This window comes from Arachis ipaensis, chromosome B1, assembly GCF_059453495.1.
Source record: "Arachis ipaensis isolate K30076 ecotype BB chromosome B1, ASM5945349v1, whole genome shotgun sequence".
Classification (NCBI taxonomy): Eukaryota; Viridiplantae; Streptophyta; class Magnoliopsida; order Fabales; family Fabaceae; genus Arachis; species Arachis ipaensis.
The window spans coordinates 44490646-44509090 of record NC_142436.1 but is presented as its reverse complement, the minus strand read 5'-3'; the positions used below and the strand labels follow the sequence as shown (position 1 = coordinate 44509090).

General features: G+C 37.5%; 1 pseudogene; it reads right to left on the bottom strand.

Moving 5' to 3' along the window:
• Window positions 1–12699: 12699 nt before the first annotated feature.
• Window positions 12700–13542, bottom strand: LOC148576393 (uncharacterized; annotated as a pseudogene).
• Window positions 13543–18445: the final 4903 nt, after the last annotated feature.

The following is an 18445-nucleotide window of genomic DNA, read 5'->3' as shown; positions in this document are numbered from 1 at the left end:
GTAGACATCCCGGGCTTTCCAGCAATATATAATAGTCCATACTTTGGCCAAGAATTGACGACGTAAACTGGCGTTCAACGCCAGCCTTCTGCCCAAATCTGGCGTCCAGCGCCAGAAAAGGATCCAAAACCAGAGTTGAACGCCCAAACTGGCACAGAAACTGGCGTTCAACTCCACAAATGGCCTCTACACGTGCTACACTTAAGCTCAGCCCAAACACACACCAAGTGGGCCCCGGAAGTGGATTTATGCATCAATTACTTACTCATGTAAACCCTAGTGACTAGTTTATTATAAATAGGACCTTTTACTATTGTATGAGGCATCCTGGATTGTATTTTGATCCTGTGATCTCGTTTAGGGGGCTGGCCACACGGCCATGCCTGGACCTTTCACTTATGTATTTTCAACGGTAGAGTTTCTACACTCCATAGGTTAAGGTGTGGAGCTCTGCTGTTCCTCAAAAATTAATGCAAAGTACTACTGTTTTCTATTCAATTCTTCTTATTTCGCTTCTAAGATATCCATTCGCACCCAAGAACGTGATGAAGGTGATGATTATGTGTGACGCTCATCATCCTTCTCCTTTATGAACGCGTGCCTGACAAACACTTCTGTTCTACATGAATTAAGCTAGAGTGAATATCTCTTAGATCTCCTAACCAGAATCTTCGTGGCGTATGCTAGAATGATGGTGGCATTCAAGAGAATCCGGAAGGTCTAAACCTTGTCTGTGGTATTCTGAGTAGGATTCAATGATTGAATGGCTGTGACGAGCTTCAAACTCGCGAGTGCTGGGCGTTAGTGACAGACGCAAAAGGAGGGTGAATCCTATTCCAGCATGATCGGGAACCGACAGATGAATAGCCGTGCCGTGACAGGGTGCGTGAGCATATTATTCACTGAGAGGAGGGGATGTAGCCACTGACAATGGTGATGCCCTTGCATAAAGCCAGCCATGGAAAGGAGTGAGACTGATTGGATGAAGATAGCAGGAAAGCAGAGGTTCAGAGGAACGAAAAACATCTCTACTCGCTTATCTGAAATTCCTACCAATGAATACATAAGTATCTCTATCCCTATTTTATTATACTAAATTCGAAAACTCCATTATCACTTTATATCCGCCTAACTGAGATTTGCAAGGTGACCATAGCTTGCTTCATACCAACAATCTCCGTGGGATTCGACCCTTACTCACGTAAGGTATTACTTGGACGACCCAGTGCACTTGCTGGTTAGTTGTATCGAAGTTGTGACAGACTGTAAAACTAGATCAGAGTATCTGACCTAAGAAGCCATTACCAGTGATCACAATTTCATGCACCAAGTTTTTGGCGCCGTTGCCGGGGATTGTTTGAGTTTGGACAACTGACGGTTCATCTTGTTGCTCAGATTAGGTAATTTTCTTTTTGTTTTGTTGTCAAAAATTTTTCAAAAATAATTTCAAAAATCTCTCGTCTGTTTTCGAAAAAAAAAATAATAAAATAATAAAAATGTTTTCAAAAATTTTATTCAAGATTTTTAAGAATGAATTCTAGTGTTTCATGATGATTTGTTGAATCCTGGCTGGCTGTAAGCCATGTCCAATCTTTTGGACTGGGATTTCAACTTATCATCACAAGAGATTCTCACACACTTAGTTGTTCTATACATGAAAAAACTTACATGCTAAAGCTTGGCTGGCTATTAAGCCATGCCTGACCCTTTGATTGGAGCTTTAGAGCATAAGATTCCTGGAATTCATATTAAAAATTTTGAATCCTTATTTTTCTCTTTTCTAAATAATTTTCGAAAAATATAAAATAAAAATCCAAAAAAAAAAAATTAGAAAATCATAAAAATCAAAAATATTTTGTGTTTCTTGTTTGAGTCTTGAGTCACATTATAAGTTTGGTGTCACTTGCATATGCATCTTGCATTTTTTCGAAAATATCATGCATTCATAGTGTTCTTCATGATCTTCAAGTTGTTCTTGGTAAGTCTTCTTGTTTGATCTTGATGATTTTTTGTTTTGTGTCTTATCATGTTTTTCATATGCATTCTTGAATTCTTAGTGTCTAAGCATTAAAGAATTCTAAGTTTGGTGTCTTGCATGTTTTCTTTGCATTAAAAATTTTTCAAAAATGTGTTCTTGATGTTCATCATGATCTTCATAGTGTTCTTGGTGTTCATCTTGACATTCATAGCATTTTTGCATGCATCACATGTTTTGATCTAAAAATTTCATGCATTGCATTTTTTTTTGTGTTTTTCTCTCTCATCATAAAAATTCAAAAAATAAAAAAAAATATCTTTCTCTTTTTCTCTCATCAAATTCAAAAATTTGGATTGACTTTTTCAAAAATTTTTAAAATCAAATTGTTTCTCATGAGTCAAATCAAATTTTCAATTTGAAAATCTTATCTTTTTCAAAATCTTTTTCAAAAATCAAATCTTTTTCAAAATTCTTAGTTATTTTCGAAAATTCCAAAAATATTTTTCAAAAATCTTTTTCTTATTTTTATACCAAATTTTCGAAAATAACTAATCAATTAATGTTTTGATTCAAAAATTTGAAGTTTGTTACTTGCTTGTTAAGAAAGATTCAAACTTTAAGTTCTAGAATCATATCTTGTGATTTCTTATGAATCAAGTCATTAATTGTGATTTTAAAAATCAAATCTTTTTCAAAACTAATTTCAAATCATATCTTTTCAAAAATATCTTCTTATCTTATCTTTTTCAAAAAAATATCTTTTCAAAAATATCTTTTCTAACTTCCTAACTTCTTATCTTTTCAAAAATTTGTTTCAACTAACTAACTAACTTTTTGTTTGTTTCTTAACTTTTTCAAAACCACCTAACTAACTCTCTCTCTCTCATTTTTCGAAAATATCTCCCTCTTTTTCAAAAATTTCTTTTTAATTAACTAATTATTTTTATTTTTTATTTTTGAATTCAAAAATTTTCGAAAAATACTAACTAATTTTCAAAAACCAATTTTCAAAAATCACTAACTCTTTTTCAAAATAATTTTCGAAAATTATTCCTCCCCCATCTCATTCTATTTATTCATTCATGTCCTAACATCTCATCTCACATTCCAATCCTCACAGTTGTGTTTCTTCCTTTACATCACATCCTTTATCTCCCCCTCTTCTTCTACTTACAAAGGGATCCCTATACTGTGGTATAAAGGATCTCTATTATTATTATCATTTTTCTGGCTATTCTTCCTTGTCATATGAGCAGGAGCAAGGATAAGAACATTCTTGTGGAAGCAGATCCAGAACCTGAAAGGACTCTGAAGAGAAAATTAAGAGAAGCTAAAATACAACAATCCAGAGATAACCTTTCAGAAATTTTCGAACAGGCAGAGGAGATGGCAGCCGAAAATAATGATAATGTAAGGAAGATGCTTGGTGACTTTACTGCACCTAATTCCAATTTACATGGAAGAAGCATCTCCATTCCTGCCATTGGAGCAAACAACTTTGAGCTGAAACCTCAATTAGTTTCTCTAATGCAGCAGAACTGCAAGTTTCATGGACTTCCATCTGAAGATCCTTTTCAGTTCTTGACTGAATTCTTGCAGATATGTGATACTGTTAAGACTAATGGAGTAGATCCTGAAGTCTACAGGCTCATGCTTTTCCCTTTTGCTGTAAGAGACAGAGCTAGATTATGGTTGGATTCTCAACCCAAAGACAGCCTGAACTCTTGGGATAAGCTGGTCACGGCTTTCTTAGCCAAGTACTTTCCTCCTCAAAAGCTGAGCAAGCTTAGAGCTGATGTTCAAACCTTCAGACAGATAGAAGGTGAATCCCTCTATGAAGCTTGGGAAAGATACAAACAGTTGACCAAAAAGTGTCCTTCTGACATGCTTTCAGAATGGACCATCCTGGATATATTCTATGATGGTTTATCTGAGCTATCAAAGATGTCACTGGACACTTCTGTAGGTGGATCCATTCACCTAAAGAAAATGCCTGCAGAAGCTCAAGAGCTCATTGACATGGTTGCTAATAACCAGTTCATGTACACTTCTGAAAGGAATCCTGTGAATAATGGGACGCCTATGAAGAAGGGAGTTCTTGAGGTTGATACTCTGAATGCCATATTGGCTCAGAATAAAATATTGACTCAGCAAGTCAATATGATCTCTCAGAGTCTGCATGGAATGCAAGCTGCATCCAACAGTACTCAAGAGGCATCTTCTGAAGAGGAAGCCTATGATCCTGAGAACCCTGCAATAGCAGAGGTAAATTACTTAGGTGAACCTTATGGAAACACCTATAACTCAACATGGAGAAATCATCCAAATTTCTCATGGAATGATCAGAAGCCTCAACAAGGCTTTAACAATGGTGGAAGAAACAGGTTTAGCAATAGCAAACCTTTTCCATCATCAACTCAGCAACAGACAGAGAACTCTGGACAAAACGCTTCTAATTTAGCAAATCTAGTCTCTGATCTATCTAAGGCCACTGTAAGTTTCATGAATGAAACAAGGTCTTCCATTAGAAATTTGGAAGCACAAGTGGGCCAGCTGAGTAAAAGGATCACTGAAATCCCTCCTAGTACTCTCCCAAGCAATACAGAAGAGAACCCAAAAGGAGAGTGCAAGGCCATTGACATAAGTGCCATGGCCGAACCTGTGAGGAAAGGAGAGGACGTGAATCCCAAAGAGGAAGACCTCCTGGGACGTCCAGTGATCAATAAGGAGCTTCCCTCTGGGGAATCAAAGGACTCTGAGGCTCATCTAGAGACTATAGAGATCCCATTGAACCTCCTTATGCCCTTCATGAGCTCTGATGAGTATTCCTCTTCTGAAGAGAATGAGGATGTCACTGAAGAGCAAACTGCCAAGTTTCTTGGTGCAATCATGAAGCTGAATGCCAAATTGTTTGGCATTGATGCTTGGGAAGTTGAACCTCCCTTGTTCATCAATGAACTAAGTGATCTGGATCAACTGACATTGCCTCAGAAGAGACAGGATCCTGGAAAGTTCATAATACCCTGTACCATAGGCACCATGATCTTTAAAGCTCTGTGTGACCTTGGTTCAGGAGTAAACCTCATGCCCCTCTCTGTGATAGAGAAACTGGGAATCTATGGGGTGCAAGCTGCTAAAATCTCACTAGAGATGGCAGACAGCTCAAGAAAACAGGCTTATGGACAAGTAGAAGATGTATTAGTAAAGGTTGAGGGCCGTTACATCCCTGCTGATTTCATAGTCCTGGATACTGGAAAGGAAGAGGATGAATCCATCATCCTAGGAAGACCTTTCCTGGCCACAGCAAGAGCTGTGATTGATGTTGACAGAGGTGAAATAGTCCTTCAATGGAATGAGAACTCCCTTGTATTCAAAACTCAAGGATCTCCCTCTGCAACCATGGAGAGGAAGCAGGAAAAGCTTCTCTCAAAGCAGAGTCAACCAGAGCCCCCACAGTCAAACTCTAAGTTTGGTGTTGGGAGGCCACAACCAAACTCTAAGTTTGGTGTTGAACTCCCATATCCAAACTCTAAGTTTGGTGTTGGAGAGTCTCAACAAAGCTCTGCACATCTGTGAGGCTCCATGAGAGCCCACTGTCAAGCTATTGACATTAAAGAAGCACTTGTTGGGAGGCAACCCAATGTTTATCTAATTCTTATTTTTATTGTTTTTCATGTTTTCTTAGGTTCATGATCATGTGGAGTCACAAAATAAAAAAAAAAAATTCAAAAACGGAATCAAAAACAGCAGAAGAAAAATCACACCCTGGAGGAGCATCTGTCTGGCGTTCAAACGCCAGAACAGAGCATAGTTCTGGCGCTGAATGCCCAGAATGGGAGCATCCTGGCGCTGAAGCCCAGAACAAGCATGGTTCTGGCGTTCAACGCCAGAAATGGCAGCAAATGGGCGTTGAACGCCCAAAATGGGCACCAACCTGGCGCTGAACGCCCAGAGTTGTGTGCAAGGGCATTTTGCATGCCTAAATTGGTGCAGGGATGTAAATGCCTTGACACCCCAGGATCTGTGGACCCCACAGGATCCCCACCTACCTTCACTCACTCTCTTCTCTCTTCTCAATCATCCTCTATTCCCAATAAACACTCATCCCTTCTATCTTCCATTTACCACTCACACCCATACACCCACTTACCTTCAAAATTCAACATCTCTCTCCCACCCAATCCCACCCATATGGCCGAATACACATCTCCCTCCATCTCCTCCATATCTTCTTCTTATTCTTCTATTCTTTCTTCTATTGCTTGAGGGCGAGCAACATTCTAAGTTTGGTGTGGTAAAAAGCATAGTTTTTTTGTTTTTTCCATAACCATTGATGGCACCTAAGGCCAGAGAAGCCTCTAGAAAGAGGAAAGGGAAGACAAAAGCTTCCATCAAGGGTCTAAAGCTCAGTGGTAGAACATTTGACTGCAAATCAAGAGATCCCTGAGATACCTCAGGGGATACATTTTCTTCCACACAATTATTGGAAGCAACTAAGGGTGGAAAATCAAGAGCACTCCATCATCCTTCATGAAATCAGAGAAGATCTAAAAGCAATGAAGGAGGAGCAGCCAAGGCAAGGAAGAGACATAGAAGAGCTCAAGGACATCACTAAGGTGGACTCATTCCTTGTTCTTACTTTCTCTGTTTTTTCATTTTCTATGTTATGTGCTTATCTATGTTTGTGTCTTCATTACATGATCATTAGTAGTTAGTAACTTTGTCTTAAAGTTATGAATGTCCTATGAATCCATCACCTTTCTTAAATGAAAAATGTTTTAATTCAAAAGAACAAGAAGTACATGAGTTTCGAATTTATCCTTGAACTTAGTTTAATTATATTGATGTGGTGACAATGCTTCTTGTTTTCCTGAATGAATGCTTGAACAGTGCATATGTCTTTTGAAGTTGTTGTTTAAGAATGTTAAATATGTGGCTCTTGAAAGAATAATGACTAGGAGACATGTTATTTGATAATCTGAAAAATCATAAAAATGATTCTTGAAGCAAGAAAAAGCAGCAAAGAACAAAGCTTGCAGAAAAAAAAAATGAAAAAAAACGGGGCGAAAAAAAAATAGAAAAAAAAAATTAGAAAGAAAAAGAAAAAGCAAGCAGAAAAAGCCAATAACCCTTAAAACCAAAAGGTAAGGGAAAATAAAAAGGATCCCAAGGCTTTGAGCATCAGTGGATAGGAGGGCCTAAAGGAATAAAATCCTGGTCTAAGCGGCTAAACCAAGCTGTCCCTAACCATGTGCTTGTGGCGTGTAGGTGTCAAGTGAAAACTTGAGACTGAGCGGTTAAAGTCAAGGTCCAAAGCAAAAACAAAGAGTGTGCTTAAGAACCCTGGACACCTCTAATTGGGGACTCTAGCAAAGCTGAGTCACAATCTGAAAAGGTTCACCCAATTATGTGTCTGTGGCATTTATGTATCCGGTGGTAATACTGGAAAACAAAGTGCTTAGGGCCACGGCCAAGACTCATCAAATAGCTGTGTTCAAGAATCATCATACTGAACTAGGAGAATCAATAACACTATCTGAACTCTGAGTTCCTATAAGATGCCAATCATTCTGAACCTCAATGAATAAAGTGAGATGCCAAAACTATTCAAGAGGCAAAAAGCTATAAGTCCCGCTCATATGATTGAAGCTCTGTTTCATTGATAGTTTGAAATTTGTAGTATATTCTCTTCTTTTTATCTTATTTGATTTTCAGTTGCTTGGGGACAAGCAACAATTTAAGTTTGGTGTTGTGATGAGCGGATAATTTATACGCTTTTTGACATTGTTTTTAGTATGTTTTTAGTAGGATCTAGTTACTTTTAGGGATGTTTTCATTAGTTTTTATGATAAATTCACATTTCTGGACTTTACTATAAGTTTGTGTGTTTTTCTGTGATTTCAGGTATTTTCTGGCTGAAATTGAGGGACTTGAGCAAAAATCAGATTCAGAGGTTGAAAAAGGACTGCTGATGCTGTTGGATTCTGACCCCCCTGCACTCAAAGTGGATTTTCTGGAGCTACAGAACTCGAAATGGCGCGCTTCCAATTGCGTTGGAAATTAGACATTCAGGGATTTCCAGCAATATATAATAGTCCATACTTTGGCCAAGAATTGACGACGTAATCTGGCGTTCAACGCTAGCCTTCTGCCCAAATCTGGCGTCTAGCGCCAGAAAAGGATCCAAAACCAGAGTTGAACGCCCAAACTGGCACAGAAACTGGCGTTCAACTCCACAAATGGCCTCTACACGTGCTACACTTAAGCTCAGCCCAAACACACACCAAGTGGGCCCCGGAAGTGGATTTATGCATCAATTACTTACTCATGTAAACCCTAGTGACTAGTTTATTATAAATAGGACCTTTTACTATTGTATGAGGCATCCTGGATTGTATTTTGATCCTGTGATCTCGTTTAGGGGGCTGGCCACACGGCCATGCCTGGACCTTTCACTTATGTATTTTCAACGGTAGAGTTTCTACACTCCATAGATTAAGGTGTGGAGCTCTGCTGTTCCTCAAAAATTAATGCAAAGTACTACTGTTTTCTATTCAATTCTTCTTATTTCGCTTCTAAGATATCCATTCGCACCCAAGAACGTGATGAAGGTGATGATTATGTGTGACGCTCATCATCCTTCTCCTTTATGAACGCGTGCCTGACAAACACTTCTGTTCTACATGAATTAAGCTAGAGTGAATATCTCTTAGATCTCCTAACCAGAATCTTCGTGGCGTACGCTAGAATGATGGCGGCATTCAAGAGAATCCGGAAGGTCTAAACCTTGTCTGTGGTATTCTGAGTAGGATTCAATGATTGAATGACTGTGACGAGCTTCAAACTCGCGAGTGCTGGGCGTTAGTGACAGACGCAAAAGGAGGGTGAATCCTATTCCAGCATGATCGGGAACCGACAGATGAATAGCCGTGCCGTGACAGGGTGCGTGAGCATATTATTCACTGAGAGGAGGGGATGTAGCCACTGACAACGGTGATGCCCTTGCATAAAGCCAGCCATGGAAAGGAGTGAGACTGATTGGATGAAGATAGCAGGAAAGCAGAGGTTCAGAGGAACGAAAAGCATCTCCACTCGCTTATCTGAAATTCCTACCAATGAATTACATAAGTATCTCTATCCCTATTTTATTATACTAAATTCGAAAACTCCATTATCACTTTATATCCGCCTAACTGAGATTTGCAAGGTGACCATAGCTTGCTTCATACCAACAATCTCCGTGGGATTCGACCCTTACTCACGTAAGGTATTACTTGGACGACCCAGTGCACTTGCTGGTTAGTTGTATCGAAGTTGTGACAGACTGTAAAACTAGATCAGAGTATCTGACCTAAGAAGCCATTACCAGAGATCACAATTTCATGCACCAGTGTGCCAAGGGCGTGCACTATGATGTGGCACGCCAACTCCTTAACTTGGGCACGCCAAAGGGTGTGCCAAAGGGCGTGGCACACCGGGCAAAGATTTCATAGAAGATCCAAAGCTTGCATAACTTGGGCGTGTCACGAAAGTGGCACTTGCATGGCATTCCACTTAATCCTTTCTTCACTCAACAAACTGGTCCATCATGAGTTAGTTAGAAATGAAACCTCAATTATAATTTGAGAAAATTTTGAATTGGCATTTGCAAGTAGGAGTTGTATATAACTCCCAAGGTTAGACACCTGAAAGGACGGGGACTTTTTCTTTGAATCTTTGGAAATTTCATAATTCTCAGAGTAATGATCCACAAACTCTCTCTCATTGAGGAGAAAAACTCTGTTAAGTTCTAATGGAATATACTTTTTGATTCTCTAATTTCAATTCATACTTTATTATTTCTAAGAGAATTTTTTGTTTTGAATTCTCAATAATTCAAATGCATTGAAAGGTGGTTTGAATATGGGTTGGATTTTTTTATTCATTAAAAGGTTAATTCATGAGATCATGCTTGAGAATATTCTCTCTCAATTCTCTTTGATTCTCAATTTTGCTTGATATGTGACATTTAATCAACTAGATTCAGATTTAGAGAATTGTGTGGCTCTAAATTAGAGACCAACCTTTATCTCTTCTCATGAGCAATTAAATCAAGACATTGGCAATTGATCAAATTGAGAGAATGAATTGCCAAGACATTGGAATTCACTCACTTAAAATTTACCAGAGAACAATAATTGCATGATTGAGATAGATTTGAGATCTAACATTCCAGAGAATTTGACATCTCTAATCCTTAATGTTTTCCATTATATAATCTTCTTCAATTCTAATATCTATTGTTAATTTACATTTCATTTCAATTCCATTACGTAAATCTAATTCTTACTTATGTTCTCTGCTCAATTACTACTTCTAGTCATTTACTTTTCCGCTCTTTAATTCTCTTTAATTACTTTAGTTCTCTTTAATTTTTGTCATTTATTTCCTCTCTTTTTAATTTTCAGTCATTTACTTCACTGTCAAGTTATTTAGTTTATGCTATTGTTCGATTGAATCTCCTTGAATTTGATTTGTTTAACTAGAATATCCAATTGATTAAAGTTACTTGATTTATCAATCCTCGTGGGATCGATCTCACTTGCTGTGAGTTTATACTTGATGCGATCTGGTGCACTTGCCGGTAGTTTGTGGATTAAGTTTGTAAAATCCGTATCGGGCCTCTATGAAATTTGACTTCCCTATCTCAAATAATCAGTATGAGTATATGGCCTTGCTTGCAGGATTAGCGTTAGCTTGGGATGTCGGCGCAATAGAAGTAACCGTGTTTAGCAATTCACAGTTAGTGACCTTCCAAGTTAATGGGAAATATCAAGCACGGGATCCTCTATTGCAACAGTACTTAAAAATAAGTATAGAAAGAGGTACAATCCTTTTATTCTTCTTTAATCAAACATGTGCCTAGGAAACAAAATACACGGCTGATGTGTTGTCCAAACTCGCAAGCATTAAGCCCAGAACAGGGAATCATAGTCTAATACAGGAGCTGCTTACAAAGCCCACTGTGACAAAATCTGATGTTCCAAATTTCTGTTCATCTAGTTTTGACACTTGGAGGTACCCGATTTGTGCATACTTAGAACACAGGACCTTTCCCAGTGATTCTAAGGAAGAAAAGAAGTTATGGCTTAAAGCAGCCAAATATACCATGATAAATGGACAGCTGTACAGAAGGGTCGTGTCCCAACCATTATTGAAGTGTTTAAATGACCACCAAACAATGTATGTGTTGCAGGAGGTTCATGAGGGTTGCTGTAGACATTATTAGGAGGAAAGTCATTGGCTCAGAAGGTCATCCGAGCCAGATACTACTGGCCTACTCTCATCAAAGATGCCATGGAATACGTGAAAAAATGTGACAAATGTCAGCAGCATGGCAACCTCTACCAAGTACCTCCCCATGAACTCGTGTCCATCATCCCGACAAGGCCATTTGCCAAGTGGGGCTTGGACCTATTAGTACCTTTCCCACAAGGACCCGACCAGGTAAAATATCTCATAGTTGCTATAGACTATTTTACCAAGTGGATTGAAGCCACGCCCCTGTCTAGTATGAATTCCGCTCAATGTTGGAAGTTTGATTGGAAATAAATTATTGCAAGATTTGGGATCCTTGAGTCCAATGTCACAAATAATGGGATCCAATTCACAGACTCTAGGTTTCAGAAATTATTGTCCAGCTTAGGGATCTGAAAAATATTTGCTTAAGTGGAATACCTGCAGGCAAACGGACAAGTCGAAGCTGCCACTAAGGTGATTTTCAATGGTTGAAGAAAAGATTGGATGAGCACCTAGGCTCTTGGGTTGACGAGGTGTATTCGATGCTGTGGTCATACCAAACTACAGTACACTCCACTACCAACGAGACACCTTTTAGACTTACCTTAGGCGAAGAGGCGATAATCCCGGTAGAACTCGGGGAGCCAAGCCCAAGAATGTTTTTGAGAATCTGGGCAACTCATGAGAGCTTGGACCTAATTGACAAAGTCAGGGATATGGCTAATTTAGCAGAGCAAGCTCTAAAGCAAAGGATGGCCAAGAAGTATAATACAAAGGTTCGACCTAGAAGTTTTCAAGTGGGGGATCTAGTTCTAAGGCAAGCCGATGCCGAGGTACCAGGAACATGAGGTAAGCTAGCCTTAACCTATAAAGGACCCTTCATAGTGAAAAAAGCACTGGAAAAAGGTGCATACAAGTTAGAAACCTTGGTTTGTTCCAATATTTTGAGAAGTTGGAACGTAACCCATTTGAAAAGGTATTATTCTTAGGAAATGTTGGAAGTTTTGGAAATTTTCATTTATTTTTCTTTGTTAAGTAGAATAAGGACACTATTTTCCTAGGAATCTCGGCTTCTAATAAGGCCCTACTTGTATTCGGAAAAAGGAACTTTCTTTGCGACTATATACCTCAAATAAGCATTTTAATTATTAATTTCTTTTGTGAATCCTATGATAAATTCATGTTATGCGTTAAATATTCCCTAATTCATTTAAAGTTGAAATCATACTGAAATTAAAGTTCAAAATAAAATGACCTAACGAAGAAGGATGTATAACAAGCAGTGAAATGATAAAACGTTAACAGTGATAAGTTAATCCTGAGTATAATGGGAACACATAAAGCTAAATTCCAAAGACACGACAGGAGAAGGAGCCACAAAGGTACCACAGTTCACAATTACCAAGTTCAAAATACTTAGGAAAATAAGTTAAAAATCATGCTCATAATATTGAAACAACCTTTCCATTTACCACCTTCTTGAAGGCATGGACTTTGAAGACGTCCCATTTGGGAGCCTTCAGGTTGATTTGGTCAAGGATATTCTTCTCAGCATCAAAAATGCCATCAACAGCTGCCTGTTCAGCCTTTCTAATAGAAAGATTAAGATCCTCAATTTTCTTCATTAGCTCGGAAACTTGTTTCGTCAGAGCTCCTTCACTTGAGTCAGAAGTAGCTTTGGCTTCCTTCAAACTCTTTACCTCATTCTCGAAGGAAGTTTTCCTACCTTGAAGGTCAGTAACTGAGTTGTTTAGCTTCTAAATTTAGGTATTTGCCTCAGTAATCATTTTGTACTTCGAGAGAAACTCTGAGCGAAGACTCGAGATCTCTACCTCTGCATCTCGGACATATGTTGCAGAGCGTAGGAGCATCCTCTAAACTCGGGGAAGGGTATCCTCTAGAGGTATCTTGGCAAGAACGATCCTGATGTCCTCATCCATAAAATGCTTATCCACAAATTTCAAAGCTCAAAACCCCTTGTCTAATACATGCCTGAAGGAGGTAGGGGCTAAAGTAGCAGCATCATCTTGTTCAACATTCTTTAGCTTTTTCCTAGTCGGGGAGTTGGTGGGAGAGTTCCCTTCCAAGATGTGGACCTCGGGACCTTGCCCTTCCCCACTCTCTTCAACCCTCCGATGTTGTGGTTGACGGCTAGTGGCGGAAGAGGAAACTCTGTCGCCACCAGTCGTGATTGGAGGTTTGGTTGCCAATCTCTTCTTTATTTCGGCAATGGCAGCAAGTCCCCCAGCAATATCAACTAGAAAATAAAGCAGAAGGGAACCCATAAAATAGAGAAACCAAAAATGCACCAAAGCAAGAAATAAGGATATGAAAGACAAGAATCTTACTAATAGCATCATTAATAAATTGATACTAAGGAGTTTATTGGAATTCACACCGGAAACTTAGATTTTCGGTGAGGAGATATTATAGTTTTAAAAAAGATTAAATCTTTTGGTACCCTCCAAAGTTAGAAAGAAGGGAGTTGTGCCCTCTACCCCTTCAATCTTAAAAAAATTTTCTTTGAATCCATAATAGGACTCCTCACACAAAGTAAAAATTCTCCTATTAGGGAAGCCTTAAAAAGAGATGAACCCTCGGCCTTGGGATCTAAAGGCGACAGTGAGAGTGAAAAAGTAGAAAAAAAAACCCTAAGAGCAGGCTCAATATCCATAAACGAGCACAAAAGCTCAAAACTCTGGATAATGGCCCAACAATTGGGATGAAGTTGTGAAGGAAAACATCAGTATGTGCTAGAAGACTTATCTCAAAATTGGTAAAAGGTAAGCAGACCCCAATCCGAGAAAATAAGGCCTCATACATCCACAACCAATTTGGAGTAGTACTAGCATGCTCATTTATGTGGCATAGTCGATCTCCAGACCTCGGGACAAAAAAGATATAAAGGTTGCTTAAGTCGAAATCAAAGATGATCCGAGCCTCCCTTAAATTGTCGAGCCCTTCTTGAGTGATTGTGGAATGCATTCCTTTGACTTCTTCAGAAACCCAGGAATAAATATCCACCTCTAGCTCACTATTCGTTAAAAGGGCAGAATAGGGTATCGGTGGATTGGCAGCACCGCGACGCCCTCAACTCACAATGACCTTCTTCCTGGCCATCTCGTGAAAATCGGGGCACCACCATTACATCCCCACCACTACGTTAAAGCAAAAAAGAAAAGAAAAATTCCTAAAAAATATAAATCCTATAGCTACAGCTAGCTCAAAACACATCGTGAACAGTCAAAGCACAAGAAAAATTGTAAAAAGTGGGGGCAAATAGTAATCATCAACTATTTTAGGAAAATAGGGGTGCCTCAAATATGTTGAACCTAATTAAAGGTAACAAATACAAAGGAAATGTGAGGGAAGCTTTGAATAAACAGTGCCAGAAGAGAAAAAAAATAGAACAGGGGCAATCCCCCTAGCAAAAACATAGAAAAGAGAAGGAAGAAACTTCACTAACCTTAATCAAAGACCTTTGAAAAATCCACTGACAAATAGTGGTAATCCTCCCTAACACGATGGAGAGTGTGAAGGCAATAGAAAATGAGGCAGAATGCGACGGCGATGGAAAGTGAGGCCAAAAAGAGAATCTGAGCGAAAGACGCTCACTGAGAGAAGAAAGAGATTGCCCGTGATTGAAGAATAATTTAAAGAATGAGAAGTGATGGGAAATGAAGAAAGAGCAAATAGAAGGTAGAGTGGAAATGAAAAGTTATTTAAATTCAAGTTAATGTTGCATTTATTATTGGAAAAAGAAATTGAAAAGTGGGCTGACAGTTCGTAGAATGAGAGAATTACAACCGCTCCAAAAGAAATTAAAAACTATTCAATTTCTTTTATAAACTGTCAGAGTCCCAAATTAGAAATGGGCCCAACTTTATAAACTCGGATACCCTTGACAAAAAGTCCAAGGTTCAGGAATTCGAGTTGGAGGCACTATTCTCGGAAAATAAGATCATAACAGACTAAGAATTGAGTAAGAATCTGATGTTACGAGATAATGCCAGGAATGTTATAATGGTTGTACCACTAAAGCCAAAAACCGTCAAATCCTGACAATAGTAACGCGACATAAAAGCATCCGAGACTAGAAAAATGGCAGCCTCAAAGGGCAGGTATAAAGGAAAGGATACGCAGTAGGTAAAGACAATTGTTCCATATCACCAAAGAGCACTACTGACTTTAGCATTAGAGTATTTTGCAGGTTGTCCACCCGGCCTAAAGTCATGATTTCTTACCTCACCAGTTCGTAAACTCACTTATGGTACGAATAATAAATAAAATTTACTTTTATATGCATTATAATTTTAAAAAAAAAACAAGCCATAACGTACAACTTATTAATTTGAAACGAAAGAAATAGCTAAGATACTTAACATCTATGACAAGGGGACATGTTTGGATTGAAAAATGCTATGCGAGTTGGATATTATTTGTTTCAGATGGGGCCATAGAAGTAAATAGTAACCACCTAATATCAATGATATAGATAGTATTAAATATCAATAATGGTATTTTATTTTTTTTAATTATTTATCCCCTTTCCTCAAACATTTTATAGAGGAGATAAAGACAGTAACTGAATAACATATATAAAATGAACCGTAACTCGTCGAGCAAAAGGTAGAAACAAATTTGATCCTTTGTCACAAATAATCCGATTTATATATGATTTGAGCGTCGGAGTGTTTACATAAGTCTACACTCCAAAGTCAAGGCTAAAGAACTTTCCAACCATCTTTGGATAAGATATATTTTGAACTCGTTCAAGGCATTAAAATAATTTGGTGCCTACCATAGGAACCAAATTTAGCCCTAATTTTTTGTTTTCTCTTTTTTAGATGGCAGAAGATCTGCCTCGACGCACTATTGCTGACTGTGCGGTCAATGTAGCTTGTATAGCTTCAACATGGCAGAGAGCATCATAATGGGAAAGATGAAGCTCACACTGACCCTCAGACTCATGTTTCTAAGTTCCAACACGATAATATCTACAAAGAGTAGTATAGTGATACAAATGAGGTGTCTTAGAACTATAAATAAGTGTCATCAGTCATATATGGATTAAGAGAGACCACAAGAATACACAATGTACACTAATTAGCAACAAAGGATTCCAAAATCAGAGAACTCTAGTTTTCCTTTTTCTTTCTTGTTTTACAAGTCTGCAACTCTTCTTTTCTTCTTTAGTATACTTTATCATTGCTTCTGTTGTTTTTCCCTATCTTGAACCATCTTCACAATATCATCCTTATTGTTTAGCTATCCAACGACTTTTAATGCCAGACCCTTGTCGACCGACATTATTGTTGTTCCCTTGGCTACTAAGTTTAGCTTGCTAATTAACCACTCTTAAGCTACATAATAGTTCTGGCAATCTTAAATCCTTGTTACTAAGTTTTTGTCCATGATATTTTAAATGGTTCTTTTGATCCTATTCTTTGTCAAGCTTTTCCTACTTTTCTAAAAGGTGTTGCTTTACATTAGTTTTTCTCTTTGACAGTGGATTCTACTTTGAATTGTTCAGATCTTACCAAGCATTTCATCAATAAATCATTTTTCTTCATGTATTCATATTTGAATCTCGTACTATTTAAATACTATTCACCAAGGACATACTAAGACTCTCTAAGAGTATCTCACCAGGTTCAATATGTTAGTTTTAGTTTCTACAACCTATACAGAAACTATTTCTGACAATAATAGAAAATCTTGAAATTTATGATTATCACATCATAATAGTATAATTCAAACATATTCGGATCCATGCTAAATTGTTCTTGAGTTATGGTTATTCTTTGATGTTAATTCAGGAACTTGTAGGTTATAGACGCACCACGCTTCCACTGCTCCTAGTGACCTTCGTGTTTTGGATAGTTGGACATAGAAGTCTCTAATCAACTGAGGTATTGGACAGTCTCCCAATGTTTGTGGATGTTTTCTACTTTCTTCCTTCTTTCCTTTCACTTTTTTGTTGATGGCATAGAGAAAACCAAAACCTATTATTTTTTAGATAGATTTTTCTTTTTTTGCCACATCTCTCTTTTAAAAATCGTAACTTCTATATTTCTATTCTGAAGAGAGAAAGAGAGGAGAGATATCCTTTATTTTTATTATTTTAAACTTTCACTAATTCTATTTTTTTCATTGACTAACAACCATCATATTTAACTCACTATAATTAGAATTAGTTTCATTAATTACATGGACCACATTATTATTTTAATAAAATAACTTACACAACAAGGTGGCTATGGAAACACGCTTAAAAGCAGTCTGAAACTCATAAATTTTAGGAGGCTATCATTGTTGTCAAACCTAAATCTTTGGCCAAGTTTCATGAAAAGATCTTTGACTATATGGAAACTGAAAAAATTGCGTTAAAGCTTGGCAGATAGATAAACTTGTCTAATGGTCTCTTGGTATGAGTCTTGGTGTAGGATACAACTTTCGTAGAGTGATGAGTGTGTTTTTGAAACTTATAACATTTTGCTTTAGTCAAAAATAATTTTTCACGTAGATTTCGGAGCAAAATATAAAGTTAATCGGGTGAGCGGTATAAGATAAAAAATTTTAGCTCTCGTTTTAATTCTTATTTATATGATTTTTGGTGTAGGTTACAACTTTCAGAGAGTGAGTATATTTTTGTAACTTATAACATTTGGCTGATGTTCTTTCTATTCAACTTTCAAGGAGATGAACCTTAGTGATAAATCTTTACATCCATCCCAGGGAAAGCTTGTGGGTTTTTCGGTTGAACAAGTTTCTATTCTCTAATATGTTTGGTTACATACTGCTTTAGATAACTTTCCTTCCTCGAATATTAATGAGCTTTTAGTGGTTGGTTGTATTAGCCTTTATAATAATTATTTTGTGTTAATGTTTACATCGTACACATTTGATAAACTTCAATTTTTTATTTTAAATTATGTTTAAAATTATGGATTTATCAACTAACTTGCAAAAAATGTTGCATAATTAGAGGTCTTTGTGTATATTTCCTTCATTTCAATTTAATGTTAAAATCATGGTTTTAGGGCTTTAAAACCGTTAATTTTATCTCGCCATTTTATTCCACTTGATGTCATAGTGTGTTTCTTTAAGTATTTTAGGTTTTAGTATGATGCGTGAGCATCTTCTCTGTCTTATCCTTATGAATTTGCACCTGAATTGCTAAGTTTA